Source organism: Taurulus bubalis (assembly GCF_910589615.1).
Source record: "Taurulus bubalis genome assembly, chromosome: 1".
Taxonomy (NCBI): domain Eukaryota; kingdom Metazoa; phylum Chordata; class Actinopteri; order Perciformes; family Cottidae; genus Taurulus; species Taurulus bubalis.
The window spans coordinates 18,131,839-18,148,798 of NC_136589.1; positions in this window are offsets into that span (position 1 = coordinate 18,131,839).

Here is a 16,960-nt window from a genome sequence, read left to right on the forward strand (position 1 = left end):
CCTGCAACCAGACCAGTTTGACATTTTTGGGATGATCAACAATCTTTCTGATAGTCACTTTACATTTGATTTAGCTGACGCTTTTATCCAAAGCGATTTACAATTTTGCTTTATACACCAGACACAGCAACGGGGAGCAATGCGGGGTTAAGTGTCTTGCTCAAGGACACAATGGACTAACCGAGCCGCACCGATCCTCTGATTGAAAGATGGGCATGCTAACCACTGAGCCACAGTCGCCATATGAGAACATTTAACTTGTTAAATATGAAGTAACCGCCAGCAAACTGTTAGCTTAGCTTAGCACAAAGACTGGGAACAGGGGGAAACAGCTAGCCTAGCTCTCTTTTATTGTCTCTGAATAGAAGAATATTTGATGCAGGATTGAAACACGCTGCTGCTCAGTTATGACGTTGTTATGTATTTGTGTGGCTGTGCAGTCAGGGTCTGCTCGGCGATCCTGAGCTTCAAGACATGAACCCCGTAAACAAAGTGGACCTCCTGCTGTTCACAGACTGGGTGTCGAGAGCAGAGGACAAACTGCTCCAAACTGTGCGGGTGAGGATACTAACTTTGTTAGGCATGTACTACAAACACATTGTCGTATTAATACTCATATTTAGCCTCTTACACCTTTCATGATGTATTTATTGTGATGGATGCATAATGCTAGTATTTCACATTTCCCACAAAAGTAACACAGGTTGAACACAGAGGATAATCCAACTGCAACACACATGCTCCCTTCAGTTTGATGTTGATTGGCTGTTGCTGCTCAGTTCAGCAAACAGCCAATCAGATTACAGTCTCATTACCAACGGCTTTAGCGCCATTACACTTTCATTAAACACATTTAAAACTATTCTATCAGCACCTTAAATGGCAGAATTATGATGAATATCAGCAGCAACCAATGATTTATTTTGTCATGCATTAATTCAGAATCATATTATTTTTCAAGCTTATTTTCTGAAGCATTTCTGTGTGTTTTGGGGTTCTCAGGCAGAGATCAGCCGGTTCCTGGCGAATATTCTGCAGAATGAGAAAAGCTACGAAGCTCACGATGAACTTTACGTGGACACAATTCAGGTACTGAGTGACCCAGATATATAAATATAATATATATATATATATATATATATATATATATATATATATATATATATATATATATATATATCTATATCTATTACAGTATGTTGTTCCTGTGAAAGACCACGGGGAGGATCTGTGTGCACAACTTTCTTTAGAGCATTTCTCTTGGTAATGACACAAATTTGATCACATCTATTTGTATTTGTCTGTCTGTCTATTTATTGCATAATAATATAGTTTCCTTTCTACTGCTGTCCGTGTTTCAGTGCATCGACGCCATGCCCACAGAAGCACTCAAAATTAGCCCCACGCTGTCTGATCGAGTGCAGAAGGTCTGTTTCCAAGAGCTGCTGACGTTTCTGACACAGTGAGGATATATTATTAATTTCCACATTGACTTTATGACCATGAATATCACCATAAGTCAGTATGTTGCATTGCTAAGGCTGCATGTCATCTTTGGTTTGAAGGTACACCGCTGAACAGGCTGACTTTCTTCGTAAAAAAGCAAAAATGGACAAACCAGAAACAAAACCCTTCTTCCAGACGTTGAAAAACTGTAAAGAACTCAAGTAAGTGTCATCAGTTCAGTTTCATTCAGACTTGTTTCCTGTAAAGCTTCAATATTTTATCTGCAATGAATGTAGTTAAAAGACTTGAGGTGAGAAAATAGATACGATGAAGATAGCAGGCAATGATATATGTGATATTTCTTCTCAGGAAACACGTCCAGACCAAAGCTGAAGACAAAGAAATCATGAGCGCAGCTGTGGCAATGCTGGAAAGCATGGAGGCTTTTACTTTGAAACTTCTGATGGAAATCGTAGCCGACAGCGCAGAGGTAGCCGCTCGACTTAGTCACAGATATACAGATATGTTTTCTCACATTTCCAAAAGGGGGGCATGTATTTCTTTTTAAGAAACGTCAAAAGAACATTACATTTTCGTTAAATCGCAGAACCACCTGAAGAAATACTTCAAATCGGAGAACAAGGAATTCTTCTTCTTGATCGATGAAGTGAAGACTCTTTTCTCCGATCTGTCGGGATATCAGGACATGCAAACGGTGCAAACGGTAAGTATAGAAAGGAGCTCAAAAGGAAACTATATTACATGCAGAAAAAATAAACATAATGTTTGTGTCTAAAAACGTTTGTGTTGCTTCATTCCTGTTCTTCTTGACGTCTCTAAGAGAGTGATGGACGAGGCCTACAAGCTCATCGCTCATATTTACCTCAAACATCTCATCGGAATCAGAGCGAGCAAACTGAGGAAGAGCTGGCATCCAGAAGTTGGACCAACAGTCACTCAAGACGTTAGACTGCTTCACGACATCGTCTCGGCAATGGTGAGCTGGACGCTCTGCTTGTTCTTGACATTGATCCATGACCAGCTGGATGTCTCTGACCCATGTGTGTTGGCTTGTATCAGGCTCCTTGTGTCGCTCAGCGGAACCTTTTGCTGCTGGAGGTCCAGGAGCTGCTGGAATACCAAGACCTCGAGGCCACGAAGCTGACGGTGGGAAGAATACAGGAAGAATGTGATGCGACAAGGTAAAAATCATTCTTATGTTGAAACATTCTTTTTTTGTAACAATCTGTGGTGCTTGGTTGTCATCAGGTGTTTGCATATGATGGCAAACCCCTTTTAAAATTGGAGAGCGCAAATGAGCTCCACAAGAGCGTGCAAATCAAACAGCTGCGCGCGTAATTATGTTGATGTGCGCTTTTACATCACTACGCGAGCAAAATCCCTGCTCGCGTGAGCAAAAGTCCCTCTCGAAGTTTGAACCTGCTCACTCTCGAAGCTTTAACCTGCGCGCTCGCGTGTCTGTTACCTGCTCGCACTCGAGTAGATTTTCTTTTTGACAGTGAGTGGGCGGACCCAGTCACCATCGTATCTCGACATCTAATTGGTTACAATCCTTGTCTTCGGATTGGCTGGAATGCATTTCGCACCAGCACACAGGGAACAATAGGCTCGTTCGTTAGAGCTGCGCCTCGCCTGGAATCCAGACGACAGCAGGCGGTCGCAGCAGGAGGCGTTGTCAATGAACTGCGATCAAGTCGGACAGTTTTCAGCTGCCTTCAAAGTATACACAGGAAGTCACAGAAAAAATGACTTCCTGTTAGTTCCGAACCTTTGTCTACTTATCTACAGATCACGTTTGGATTTATTTATGTGTTTGTAAATATATATTTATGTAGAAATGTATGTCTAGATGCATCTAGGGCTGCAACAACGAATCGATAAAATCGATAAAAATCGATTATCAAAAGTGTTGGCAACGAATTTAATTAACGATTCGTTGTGTCGCGCGATTATTACGGCAGTCAATAAGTCGCGGAGGAAAAAAAGATTGGAGTGAGACACTGAGAAAAGTTTAATTAGTGATCTTCGCAAAAATAGAACATCTTTGACCAGTGGTGGATTGGCCATAGGGAGTACCAGGAGTTTTCCCGGTGGGCCGGTCAGTAATGGGCCGGCATTGGCTGACCTTTTTTTTTGTATGTATGTAAAGACGCATAAGAGGCCCAGTAGTCCCGCCCACGCATTTTCCAGACCCCCCTCGTCCAATCACCTTTAATGATGAGCTAATGACATCATTAGCAATCTGTGAGAGAGAAGAGAAAGCAAAAATGGAGAAAAAAACGAAAAGGCGGTGCAGAAAAACTGAGGGAAAAGAAAAAAAAAGCTCTCGCAACTGATGCTGCTAAGAGCAGAAATATAATAAACATGTTTGCTACTGCGGGGGCTGGCGGCTGTGGCGTAGCCTCCGGCTCTGGGGCTTTGGCGGGTCCTGTCAGGAGGTGTCGTCGGACAGTGAAAGTGAGGCTCCCGCTGCCATGGTGGCACAGTGTAATGAAGTGGAGCTTCTAATGAGGACCAAGACACGTCTGGTATGAACGGACTCACTTTACTTGTGAACTGCAGTCTTACAACTGTTAAAGCATTGAGAACGCGCTCTTGCACCCGACATGTATATATTTTCCACACGTAGCGTTCAACATTAGTTAGCATCAACAAGCACGTATCATTGTACTTTCTGCCTTCAAAGTAAAAGCACTTCCTGTTTCCATGGTCTTCACAATAAGAGTAAATAATGTAATCAAACAAGTTACAACATACGGGAGGGGGAGGTGGTGGTGATAGCAAGTGAGTGTGCTAGCTAACATGTTGATGTTGTGGATAAACACTCATTCACTAAATGTTCAGAAACGTTGTCTATGAACTTTACTTGACATAATAGATAGCGTGTGGTGGAAATCTAGTTCTAAAGTGTTATTTTTTTTTAACACTTATTTATGGAAATGTTCAGATTAAATTACATCAAATAAGAGACAAGGAGACAATGACCCATTTCAGTATAATAGTGTTATTAAGGGCTTGTGTGATTATATGTACAGTACATCAACGGACCGAGTTGGCACAGTATCTGCGCGCGGATTGTGGTGGGTCAGTCTGGACCAAAAAGTCCAGGGCCGAATTTTTGTCCCAGTCCAGGCCTGTCTTTGACGAGTCTTGGCCAATCAGAGTTAAGATGTCTTCAGCGTCTTCATTTCCCTCAAACTTGTTTTTAATGGAAGCTAGTCAGCTTCCTATCACGTTCGCTAACGTGTTTGGGTAGTGTTGGTGTTAAAGTTCCGTTATGTTCCGTTACAGTTCAGTCTTGCTTGTAAAAAAAGGTAACGTTATGAAATATGCCGTAACCCCCCGGTCTGGTTCAGTTCACGCTGTCACTCGTTAACGTTAAACCGGCACACCGGCGGATCTGGCTACAGGTTTTTTATTTTTTTTACTCAAAGTAGAATAGCCAACAACGTGATGTCGTGGTCAGAAGAGACCCAGATATTGATCAGAGGATGTGAATAAAAGAGTTTAAGGCAGGTGGAGGTCCAAACAGACGTGAGAGGAGCAGTACAGCTTCCCACTGTCCCATTGTTTCATACATATTGATAAAGCAGGGCATGCTAAATGCAGCCTCTGCTCCAAGGAGATCAATTACAGTAAAAAGGGCTCACATTTGACAGATGTAAAGCATACATGGGTATGTTTTTAGTGTTATTCCATTTTTATTTTATTTTATTAATTAATTCAATTCAATTCAGTTTATTTTATATAGCCCAACATCACAAATACAAGTTTGCCTCGGAGGGCTTTACAATCTGTACACATGACATTCCTATCCCGGGACCTCACATCGGATCAGGAAAAACTCCCCCAATAAAGATAGTAAAACCCTTTCACAGGGAAAAAAAGGGGAAGAAACCTGAGGGAGAGCAACAGAGGAGGATCCCTCTCCCCGGATGGACAGAAGCAATAGATGTCATGTGGCCAGAATGAATAACGTAACGGAGTTACAGCACATTCAATGAATGTGACAGAAATTATTCATATAATGAGTAGTATGCATGGTCCATTATCCAGATAGCCACGATCCATTAAGCAGAAGGAGGTAGAGAAGAGGGGCATCCCAGGGGCAGTGGGAGAAGAAAGCAGGGCCATGGCAGCTGGCAGGACCGGCTCCAGGCCAGTTGCATCAGCAGGGCCATGGTTGCATCAGCAACTAACTCAGGCAGCCACGAATCCATGGAAAAATAAAGTAGAGTTAGTAATATGCATTGAAGAGACAATCATTTATCCAGAAGGAGAGAAAGAAGAGGTGAAGAGGAGAGGAGGAGCGAAAGAGGAAGAGAAGGAAAGGAGGAGCTCAGTGTATCCTAAGATGTCCCCCAGCAGTCTAGGCTTATAGCAGCATATCTAGGGGCTGGACCAGAGCAAACCTGAGCCAGCCCTAACTATAAACCTGAAACAGCCCTAACTATAAGCACCATCAAAGAGGAAAGTCTTAAGTCTACTCTTAAATGAGGTGACCGTGCCTGCCCCCCGAACTGAAAGTGGATGCTGATTCCACAGAAGAGGAGCCCGATAACTGAAAGCTCTAGCCCCCAACCTTACCCCCCCCAACCAGCCCCCCACTCTGGGAACCACAAGTAACCCTGCATTCAGTGAGCGTAATGCTCTCGTGGGGTAATATGGCACTATAAGGTCCTGAAGATATGATGGTGCATCACCAGTTAAGGCTTTGTAGGTAAGGAGAAGGATTTTAAATATGATTCTCGATCTTAACAGGTCAGGGATGTTCAAGGAGCAACCTGTTTGTGCTTTCTGAAGATGTTTTGCACTGTCAGTTCCGTTTTTGAATAAAGGGTTGGAAATTAATGCTTTTTTGATTTTTTTTATCCGATTCATCGATTAATTGAAAAAATAATCAACCGATTAATCGATTATTAAAATAATCGTTAGTTGCAGCCCTAGCTGCATCCTTTGTTCTTTTTATGTCTGCCTGTGAAATACATTACTACTCATTTAGATATGTGTTATATAAATACGATTTTGTATTAACAACCACACAAGATATGTTTTCAGATTAAACATGAGACGAATAGTCAACAATCCAGCGTTAAGTATTACAACTACACATAAAATAAGGATTTTCTACAACACGTAGTGTTTGCTGTCAGATCTAAGAGCCAATCAGCTCTCTGATGTGGTGACAGCCAGGCGTTTCCCATCATGCACTGGGCCACGCAGTCCGTGGAGAGCTGCGTTTCTCAATATGCGTTCTTCTCTGTACTCGTGTTCTCGTGGACTCGTGAAACGTCATCAGTCGCGGCCCAAGTACTGTTCCAATTCAAAAGTCCGCTTCTCGCCAAGCACGGTGAAAATGCCCGGATGTGACTTGATCCGCCCATTTTACCGGGGATGCATCAGAGCAGACTTGAGTGTACTTGAGAGAGCCAATATCCCAGAATGCATTTCGGACCAGCAAACGGGGAACAATGGCGGATGAGAAAACTCATAACTGAAAGTTGACATTCTCTGAATACTACCGTTGTTGAGTCGCAAAATGTAATTTTAGGATGTTTTCAGGCGAGAAGTTAGTAGTTTAAGCATCAAATCTGTGGTCGGTTTGTCAATAATCAGCCGACTTAAAAAGATACGCCGACGGTTTGAGGTCCTACTCGCGGGACTGCTGAGCCCCGCAGCACCGGGCCGTCAGCGCTCTGCTGCCCGCCGAGAACAGCCTGATTTCGGCTGGACTTTTTGAAATGATCCGCTGGCTCCGACTACAGCGGTGTCTTATTACTTTTGACCGAATTCTTTGCAATTATATGTGTTTCTATATAAATATATAACTGTGTATATATATATATATATATATATATATATATATATATATATATATGAAATACATATTTATAAACATATTATATATACACAAGGATATGTGTATATATATAAAAATATATATAAAATATATTATAACATATATTTATAAACACAATAATATATGTATAATAAATATTTATAAACACAATATATAAACACAATGATGTGTATTTCTGTGAAACCAGTGTAAAAAGAGCAGGGCTGTCATATTTTGTTTCACTGTACAAATACTTTACAGTGAAGAATCAGAGTGAACTCATGAGCAACAACAGCTGAGGTGGTGACATCATCAAGTCAGTTGCTGTTCCAATTGCAGAAAGACCGTCCTGTGTCCGTCTGGACTTCCAAGTCCAAACTCCAAAAGTACACAAGTCTGGACTTAGCGTACTTGGTATTGAGAAACAGCCTACAGCTGGCTTGGTCTCGTGAGCAGTGGCGGCTGGTGATTTTTTTTTTGGGGGGGGGGGGGGGGGGTGCGCAGTTGGGCGGCGCGGTTTAAATAGCACTCCACAATGAGAAGAAACCACAATGAGAAGAAAAGAGGTTTTGAGTAGAATATTCTAAAAAACAAAGTTTTATTTCAAGACAACACAGTACTCAACACTGTCCAATAACAACTATCAACAAACTGTAACTTTAGGCATGAGAGGTTCAGAGCAGAATGGTTTAAGAAACATTGGGTTGGGTTTCAGAGGTTTACAGAATAAAAGAGGTGCCCACACCCTCACATGAAAGAGGTTTAGAGCAGAATAGATTCAGAAAGAGAGACATCACATTTTACATTGGGTGTTTGACAGAGTAGGCCCCACTACTTGTAAAGACATTTAAACTGGGGGCCCTGCAGTAAGGTGGCACTGGTGAGGTGGTCTTTGAAGGCAAAGCGTTCCCAAGCGTTTCCAAGTATGGTGTCACAAACCTACAGATAAATATATAGAGAGACAGACAGATAAGATGTGGGGAAATATCTACTACAAACAGGCTTCATACTACAGACAAAAGCCAACAATCAGAGTTGACAAAAAAACTATGTTTTGTGTGTCTTGATGGCGCCACACACACACACACACACACACACACACACACACACACACACACACACACACACACACACACACACACACGTATTTTAGAGTCATAGTCTGATATCCACCCAAATCTAACAATGTCCAACATGTGTTCTGCTGTGGGAAAGATAACACATTAAACTCTAACACAGGCATCTGCTGATTTTGACACTCACCTCTGCAGCAATCCTTCCAAGCTCATCTTCCTTCATAGCCCGGCGCTTCCTCGGCTGCTCAGAGCCACTGCTTTGCTCCACACTTAGCATCCAGCTAACCAGCTCCGGTTAGCATATAGGCTTAAGGAGAAGCTCCGGGTGTACGTCCTCAGTGCTTTGCTGCTGAATTTTTAAATCCGGACGTTCGGGCCCCAACTCTTTCAGCCTCTTCTTGTCAACATCTGATCGTCGGTTGAAAGGTGTTTCGCGTAGAGATACCACAGCGTTTTCAGTCGCCATACTGAAATAATCAAAGTCTCTGCTAGTATTGCTCGCGTAGCTACGTGGGAGCTATATGGGCTGTGAGGGAATGATAAAGGTCTCTGATTCGACGAATAGTCCATTCACGTTGCAATAAGAAACGATGTCATTGGCTAGGGCGCACTTTTGTGCGCCCGAAGATTCGCGTTTCATCCGCCAATGAGAAGCTGTCCTTGCCGTAACGCCCCTGAAATGTTTGCTCGCTTCCATAGACTTCCATTTGGCCGGCGCCCCGACAGGGGGAGGGGCTTTTCTCAGTGATGATGAACGGCGATATATTATATTTGGTCCCATTTAACTGGTTTTAAGTGTTTGTTGACAGGGGCTTACGGTCTTCCACACACATTTTGCGCGTCAACACGGTATATTTCGTATTTAAATTATTTGGTACATAATGTTTTTTGACAATGTATATATATATTTTTTCTCTTTTTTTTTTTTTTTTTCATCGCAAAATTTTAAGAGGGGCGGCGCCATAGCGCCCTCTATTGACGCACCGGCACTGCTCGTAAGAGTATCGTTGATCACGTGTGCATGACGTCAGACCAAGTCGGGAGCAAGTCGGACACAAATCTCGAACGAGCCTAATGGCGGATGAGAAAACACAACTGAAAGTTGACGTTCTCTGAATACTACTGTTATTGAGTCACAAAATGTAATTTTAGGATGTGTTCAGGCGAGAAGTTAGTTCAGTGGTGTGTGTGTGTGTGTGTGTGTGTGTGTAGAAACAGTTTGTCAGTCTCGTGGTTCTGGACTTCAGGCAGGAGCCAGAAGACTCTGTGCTGGGGGTGTGTTGTGTCCCTGATGGTGTGGTGTGCTCTCCTGGTTACTCTGGTGGAGTAAATATTCTGAAGAGAGGGGAAGGCTACTCCCTAGATGAACTTTGCAGCCTTCCTGTCCTGCAGTGCAGCTTCCATACCACACTGTGATGGAGCTGGTAAGGACACTCTCCACCGTACATCTGTAGAAGTTGCTGAGAATCTTGGGTGGCATGCCAAATTTCCTCAGCCTTCTTAAGAAATACAGTCACTGCTGGGCCTTTTTAATATTCTGCAGTGTGTTATGAGACCAGGTGAGGTCCGAGGAATTTAAAGGTTTTCACCCTTTTCACCTCGGTCCCACCTATGCAAAGTGGTGTGTGCTGCTCCCTCTTCCTCCTTGGGTCAATGATCATCTCCTTGGTCTTGTCTGCGTTCAAGGAGAGATTATTATCCCGACACCAGGCCACAAGTTCCTCCACCTCTCTTTTGTACGCCGTCTCAGCCCCACCAGTGATCATTCCAATGACCGTCGTATCATCCGCAAACTTGATGATGCTGGTGTTCTTGTGTCTGATGTGCGGTTGCCAACTCTGACTGATTGTGGTCTGTCTGAGAGAAATTCAGCACCCAGTTGCAGAGGGCAATGATGAGCCTAAGTATAGGTAACCAATGACAATGTGCAAAAGACATGAAGTTCCAAAGAGGGATTCATAAATATTTTAGGGTTTGTTGATATTGCGTAGTATCTCTAGTGAAAAGGGATCTGCATGTCATTTAGTTTATTGCATACGCCTAATAAATACCAAACTGTGTTTCAAGGCAGTTAATGTATCTTGGGTGTGTCCAAGTTAAAGAACTGTTTAAGAAAGGGTCAAATACAATTACAACACAAGATAAAATGACTAAATAAGAGGCACAGGCCTTTTATTCTATTGGAGGCACCGCCAGTTAATTCAGTTTTTAGAATAAGAGAGCAACGGTTGTAGGAACCATTATATTATATCATAGCGCAATCACTTTTAAAACTGTACCCAGGACCCCACCCATAGTACTACTACACCTAGCAGATTCATATAATAGAATAGCTACATGGGACGGGTGTAAAATAAATAAACACATTACATATAACAATGTGTATCTGTTTATAAACACTTATATATAATAAACACATATAATTGCAAACAATTTGGTCAAAAGTAACACCGCTGTAGTTTAAAGTAAATTAAAATGCGAAATACATTCCAGCCAATCCGAAGACGAGGATTGTAACCAATTAGATGTAGAGATACGATGGTGACTGGGTCCGCCCACTTACTGTCAAAAAGAAAAGCTACTCGAGTGAGAGCAGGTAACAGGTTAAAGCTTCGAGAGTGAGCAAGTTCAAACTTCGAGAGGGACTTTTGCTCACGCGAGCGGGGATTTTGCTCACGTAGTGATGTAAAAGCGCTCGTCAAAGTAAATTACGCGCGCAGCTGTTTGATTTGCACACTCTCGTGGAGCTCATTTGCGCTCTCTATTTTTGACATTGATTTGCCCCCCATAGTTACATAGCTAACAGGTCTTCTAAATGGCATCTAACTAACTCCTCCTGGTGTTTTGTCTGGAGCGAGGACCTGGAGTTCCTGCCCGCGCTGCTGCAATGGAAAGGTCTTTCTGAAAGACAGATCAGGGAGGTGCTGTATGGTCTGGAGAACCTCCCTGGCTTTAAACACAGACCTGCATCTTGGTACTCCTGTTGTATTGGTTGCTGAGCTGCTGTACAAGAGGAGAGATCTCAAATCTGATGTAAAGATTGAGAATCAGTCAGGTGAGGTCAGGCGAGGGTTTGTTATAAGATACGACACAAAAGGGATTAAGTGTGTCCAATATGTCACTGATTTCCTTTCACGTGTTGTTGTCATGTAAGGAAAGTGAATTTTTTAAAGTCTTGATTCCTGAAAGGTCACATTTTTATGCAAAACAAGAAAATCTACACATGCTGTATTTCAATGTAGTGTAAATGCTAGTATTCAAATCAAAGCACCTGTCAGGTGATGTTTTCTTTTAAAACCATCAAAACTGGGTTTTTATTGGTTGTTAAAGATGTTTACGTTGATAAAGGTTAAACAAATTATGTTTCAGGACATTTGCACGTGGTTAGGTAAAACTTTATTTTGTGCAAAAGACTGCACATTAACTGTTACATATTTCAAATCTGTGCATCTTGTGTTGCATGTACGCATTAAGTTCGTACGATCTATCAGTCTGAAGTACACAAAAAGCTGGTGACACCCATAAATCAAATCTAAGGGTTAGCCTCTGTGCTACTGTGTTAGCCTTTGTGCCACTGAGTTAGCCTTTGTGCTACTATGTTAGCCTTTGTGCCACTGAGTTAGCCTTTGTGGAGTTAGTCTTTGTGGTACTGGGTAGCCTGTGTGCTGCTGAGTTAGCCTTTATTCTGCTGGGTTAATCTTTGTGCTACTATGTTAGCCTTTGTGCTACTGGGTTAGCTTTTGTCCTACTGAGTTAGCCTTTGTGCTACTGGGTTAGCCTTTGTGCTACTGGTTTAGCCTTTGTGCTACAGGGTTAGCCTTTGTCATACTGGGTTAGTCACTAGGTTAGCCTTTGTGCAACTATGTTAGCCTTTGTGCTACTACAGCATTTCCAGAGGAAGTAGCTTGGATAAACAAATCGACAGCAACAGTCTGATCCCACTCGTTATCCTTAGTCCGGATCTTTACTTGAGGGGAAGTGGAAAGCTCCGATTACGGCAGTTTACCGTTAAATATGTATTTGCCACCTAACTTGCTCGTTCGCCAGTCACTTCAGTCGGCAGAGAGTACATTAACTTGTCCGTCTGTTGCCGGCTGTTAAAAAATACGTTTTAGAATTTATCTATATATATATATATATATATAAACATAATTGACCTCATTTGATTAATTTTGCAACGTTTTTGTTGTTGTTGTGCTCCAATAAACAAAACACAAGAACAAATAATTTAACGGCAGTAAAGGGAAAAGTTTACGTTACAAAATTACGCAAACCCTTAAATGCTCACTTTTTTATTTCATTTTATTTTCTGCTCTTTAATTTTCGTTGTGTGCTGAAAATATAGAAACGTCAAAGAAGTTGAACTGCACTGATGAAGATGCTCTGTCTCTTTGTTTCTTAAACATTTGTTGTGAGTATTTTGTGATTTGTAAACACATTATATATATATATATATATATATATATATATATATATATATATATATATATATATATATACTCTTGTATAACTTTTTAATAATGCATTCTATTTAAACTACAGGTACTTTTTGTGTGAGTATTGGCTTACTGGTCTTACTGGTTTGGTTTACTGGTTTCATTACCGGTACAAAGTCATATTTTCTGCTTCAATGTAACAGTTAATGCCTTTGTATTTTATTAATGTAATATATTGTCTTCTTCTGGGGTGGTTATTTTTGTTCAGAAGCATATAAATCGGGTTCCAGGGATCCAGGGACACAAAAGAACACACTTGTCTTTTTCTGTCAGCAAAGCAATTAATAAAATGATTCAATAAAAATGAAGATATTTTCCTGCGTTTTCATTGAACCGTCACCAGATGGAGACGAAATGGGACTTGATGGGAAGTTGTTGCGCCACAAAAGAGATAGCAGAACGGTGGTTCTCAATCACAAGACACAAAAACACACGTATGGACGTGTGAGTGCTGTTTGCTCAACAGTGCCTCAATTATAGGTCACCTGCACCTGTGAAAACACCACTTAGGTGACCTGAAGAAATCTGAGCATTTATTGACAACATGCTTTATTTAGTTCACAACTGAGTTCACATCATGTTCACTGAGCGTTATGGTGTCTGATATGTGTACTATTGTGTGCGACACTGTCTGGGTAAGCGTATTACGACACTTCCAGTTTCACCGTGTGTGTTAGCCGATAACGTACTTGTCTCGGCTCCAGCTAAACCGAGCTAATTGTGTGATATTCTCCAGTACAAGCGCCTGATCGCCTGCTGTACATCTTTCACATCTAAACACTCGACTCTCTTCTTCTTTTAGCGACTCAAGGCTTAATCTAACTGTCCTATTTTCACTTTGTTTGTTCTGCTAATTGTTAGCTACCTCACTTAGCCTAGCAGCTAGCGATGTCTTCCTCCTCTTCCTCGCTTGCTCGCTCTTGCTCAGCGTGTCACATGTATATCTATTCACCTGCCTTCTTTAATAACGGTACAAAAGTGAAGAGCTACCAACTCTCACGGTTTCGCCGTGTGACACACGCTTTTGCATGTTTTCACACGCACTCACGACACACAACCAATTTCTCACGGCAAAAAAAAAATTCTGATTTTGGGCCGAGGCGCGTTCGTTCCTTTTCAAACTCTCCGACGATAGATGGCGTTAAGGAGCGCATCTGTAAACCTATTCGCTGCATAGACATCCTATTTACCCCAAAGAGTCCCGAAGTTAGCAACAGAAGAAGACACAACCGCGGGAGAAACTCAGGAGAAGAGACTAAGGTAGACCTAGACATCTTACGGCCCGCGGCTCTCCCAGTCTGGCCCGCGTGAGGTCAATCAAAAATGAAAAATAAATAAATAAGGTGCACGCCATGAATGCGATACAAACGGCACTGCTTTTACTTTGAAGGCGATTTATTTATGTGTGTGCGCGCGCGCTTATGCAGCCGCACTACGGGCAGTGTTGCCGACTTGGAGACTGAAGTGTAAGCGTATTGTTATGCAGTTTCTGTCGCGAGACCCCCGCCTCCCAAAGAGCCTAGCGCTGCAGTCTCCGCCTCCAGATTGAAAATTAATCGCGCAAAGCCGCCGCGGATCTGACCTGCGGTCTGATCCACTATGGCAGAGCACTTTAAGTCAGGATCTTCACTCTTCTCTCAAAGAGGAGAACGTTCCTCACATGAGGAAAGTTGCTCAGAAGATGTTGGTTCTCTTTGGATCTACCTACATGAGAACAAACATTCTAGTGATGAAGTTCAACAGATCAGATCCTCTCTCTCCGATACCTGTCAGCTGTCCTTCACATCTCCACCTCATTCAACCAGTTGTCATACTCTTGTTCAAGCAACACAGACTGGAATAAGTAAGAACAACTGAACTGGAAAACATCAAAAGCACTTATTGCTTTTGTTTGAAGTTAATAAATTGCTGGTCTTTAACATACATATTTAAGGTATGGTTAACATTTTTTTTAACTTATTTTTATAGCCTTATTGTAACATGTATTCTTACCAGTAGCAGCTCAAAACAATATAATTTACAGTTTTTTAATAAAGTAATAACATTCATATTGAGTTAATGGAATTAAGTTCAGACTATTGGTTCAGCCCTCCACAACGATCCAAATTTCTCATGTGGCCCCTTGGGAAAATGAATTGCCCACCCCTGGACTAAGGTATGTTAATGACATGTGGTTCCCAAGCGCTCTTTGGTGACGTGGTTGATTACGTTACTGTCATGTCCATCATCGTATAAAGCCCGCCCTGACAATTTGATTGGTCCGAACAATTTTTGATTTTGGATCATTTCTCTCCAACGGAGCAGTGCCAGACCAAACTTCCAGACCTCAAATGTTGTGGGCGGGGCTAAGTTTGGCTGGTACCGGGCTACATCTTTAGCATACCACCCAAAAATTCACTAGAATGCATGAAATAACATCTACTTAAAGCAAAATGTCCTGGGGGTGGACCATCAGCTATGTCTTTGCTTCACAGAATGTAACCAATGTTGTCCATCTCCAGTAGGCCGCCCCGATCAACGACTTTAGGCCCCACAAACCACCAAAATGCAGGCTACAACATAGGTACAACATGGGTACAACGCCAAAGTAATTCAAATTTCCTGATATTTGAGCCACCAACGTGTGTCGCTGCGTGCGCGGCAAAATTTTGGTCACCCCCGACAAAATCTCACTCCAAGGTTTTTTGAAAAGTTGCTAGCTTTGTAAGTGTAGTTTATTTGCTAGGTTGGAGGCAGGTCTCAGTGGGTTAGATGCACGGCTCCGCACCATCGAAGCTCAGACGATAGCTACGTTAGCCAGCCCAACTCCCATAGTCGGTGCGGACCAACTAGCTTTAGCTTCTGATAGCGTTAACTGTTCCCCGGCAGCCCCCGAGCAGCCGAGGGACTGGGTGACTGTACGAGAGAGGCAGAAGCCGGGATCTAAGCAGTCCTCTGGACACCACCAGCCTCTTCCCGTTTAACCTCTCGCCACTCAGCAGCACTGAGAAACCAACCTTGGTTGTCGGGAGCTCAATTGTTAGAAACGTGAATATAGCGAAACCAGGGATCACAGTCAAATGTATTTCTGGGGCCAGGGCGGGCGACGTCGAGTCCTATTTAAAACTGTTGGCTAAAGACAAACGTAAATACAGTAAGATTGTAATACACGTCGGCGGTAATGACTCCCGACTTCGCCAGTCGGAGGTCACTAAAATCAACGTGGAGTCGGTGTGTGCTTACGCCAAAACAATGGCGGACTCCGTAGTTTTCTCTGGCCCGCTCCCAAACACGGTGACTGATGAGATGTATAGCCGCATGTCAACTTTCCACCGTTGGTTGTCACGGTGGTGTCCAGGAAACAATGTGGGCTTCGTAGATAACTGGCGGTCTTTCCGGGGAAACCCAGGTCTGATTAGGGGTGACGGCATCCATCCCACTTCGGATGGAGCGGATCTTCTTTCTGCAAATATGACCAAGTTTATTTGTCGACTTCGTACATGACAGACCAGGAAGCAGAAGCAGAGTTGTAGTCTTACACCCTTCTCTGCATTCCTAAACTTGGATTGAACTGCAACTCATTTGAAAGCCTTGTTCTTAGTCTTTCACATCCAACCTGGAAAACGGTACAGCAAATTCTGTTTGTTGTGGTATACCGGGCACCAGGTACGTACTCAGAATTTTCTGGGTTTTTGTTAAGTTTGGTCCTTAAGACTGATAAGGTTATTATTGTAGGGGATTTTAATATTCATGTGGATGTCAGCAATGATAGCCTTAGTGTTGCATTTAGCTCATTGTTGGATTTGATTGGCTTCCTTCAGAAAGTACAGGAACCGACTCACTGTTTTAACCACACCCTCTACCTTGTTCTTACATATGGCATTGACGTGGAGCATTTAGTAGTGTTTCCACAGAATCCTCTTTCATCAGACCATTGCCTTATAACTTTTGAGTTTATACTACCGGATTGTACAGCGTTAGGTAAGAGTTTTTACACCAGATGTCTAACTGACGGTGCGGTTGCTAGATTTAAGGAAGTGATTCCTTCTGTATTTTATTCATTACAATGTCTCAATATAACACAATGAAAGTCACAAACAGGA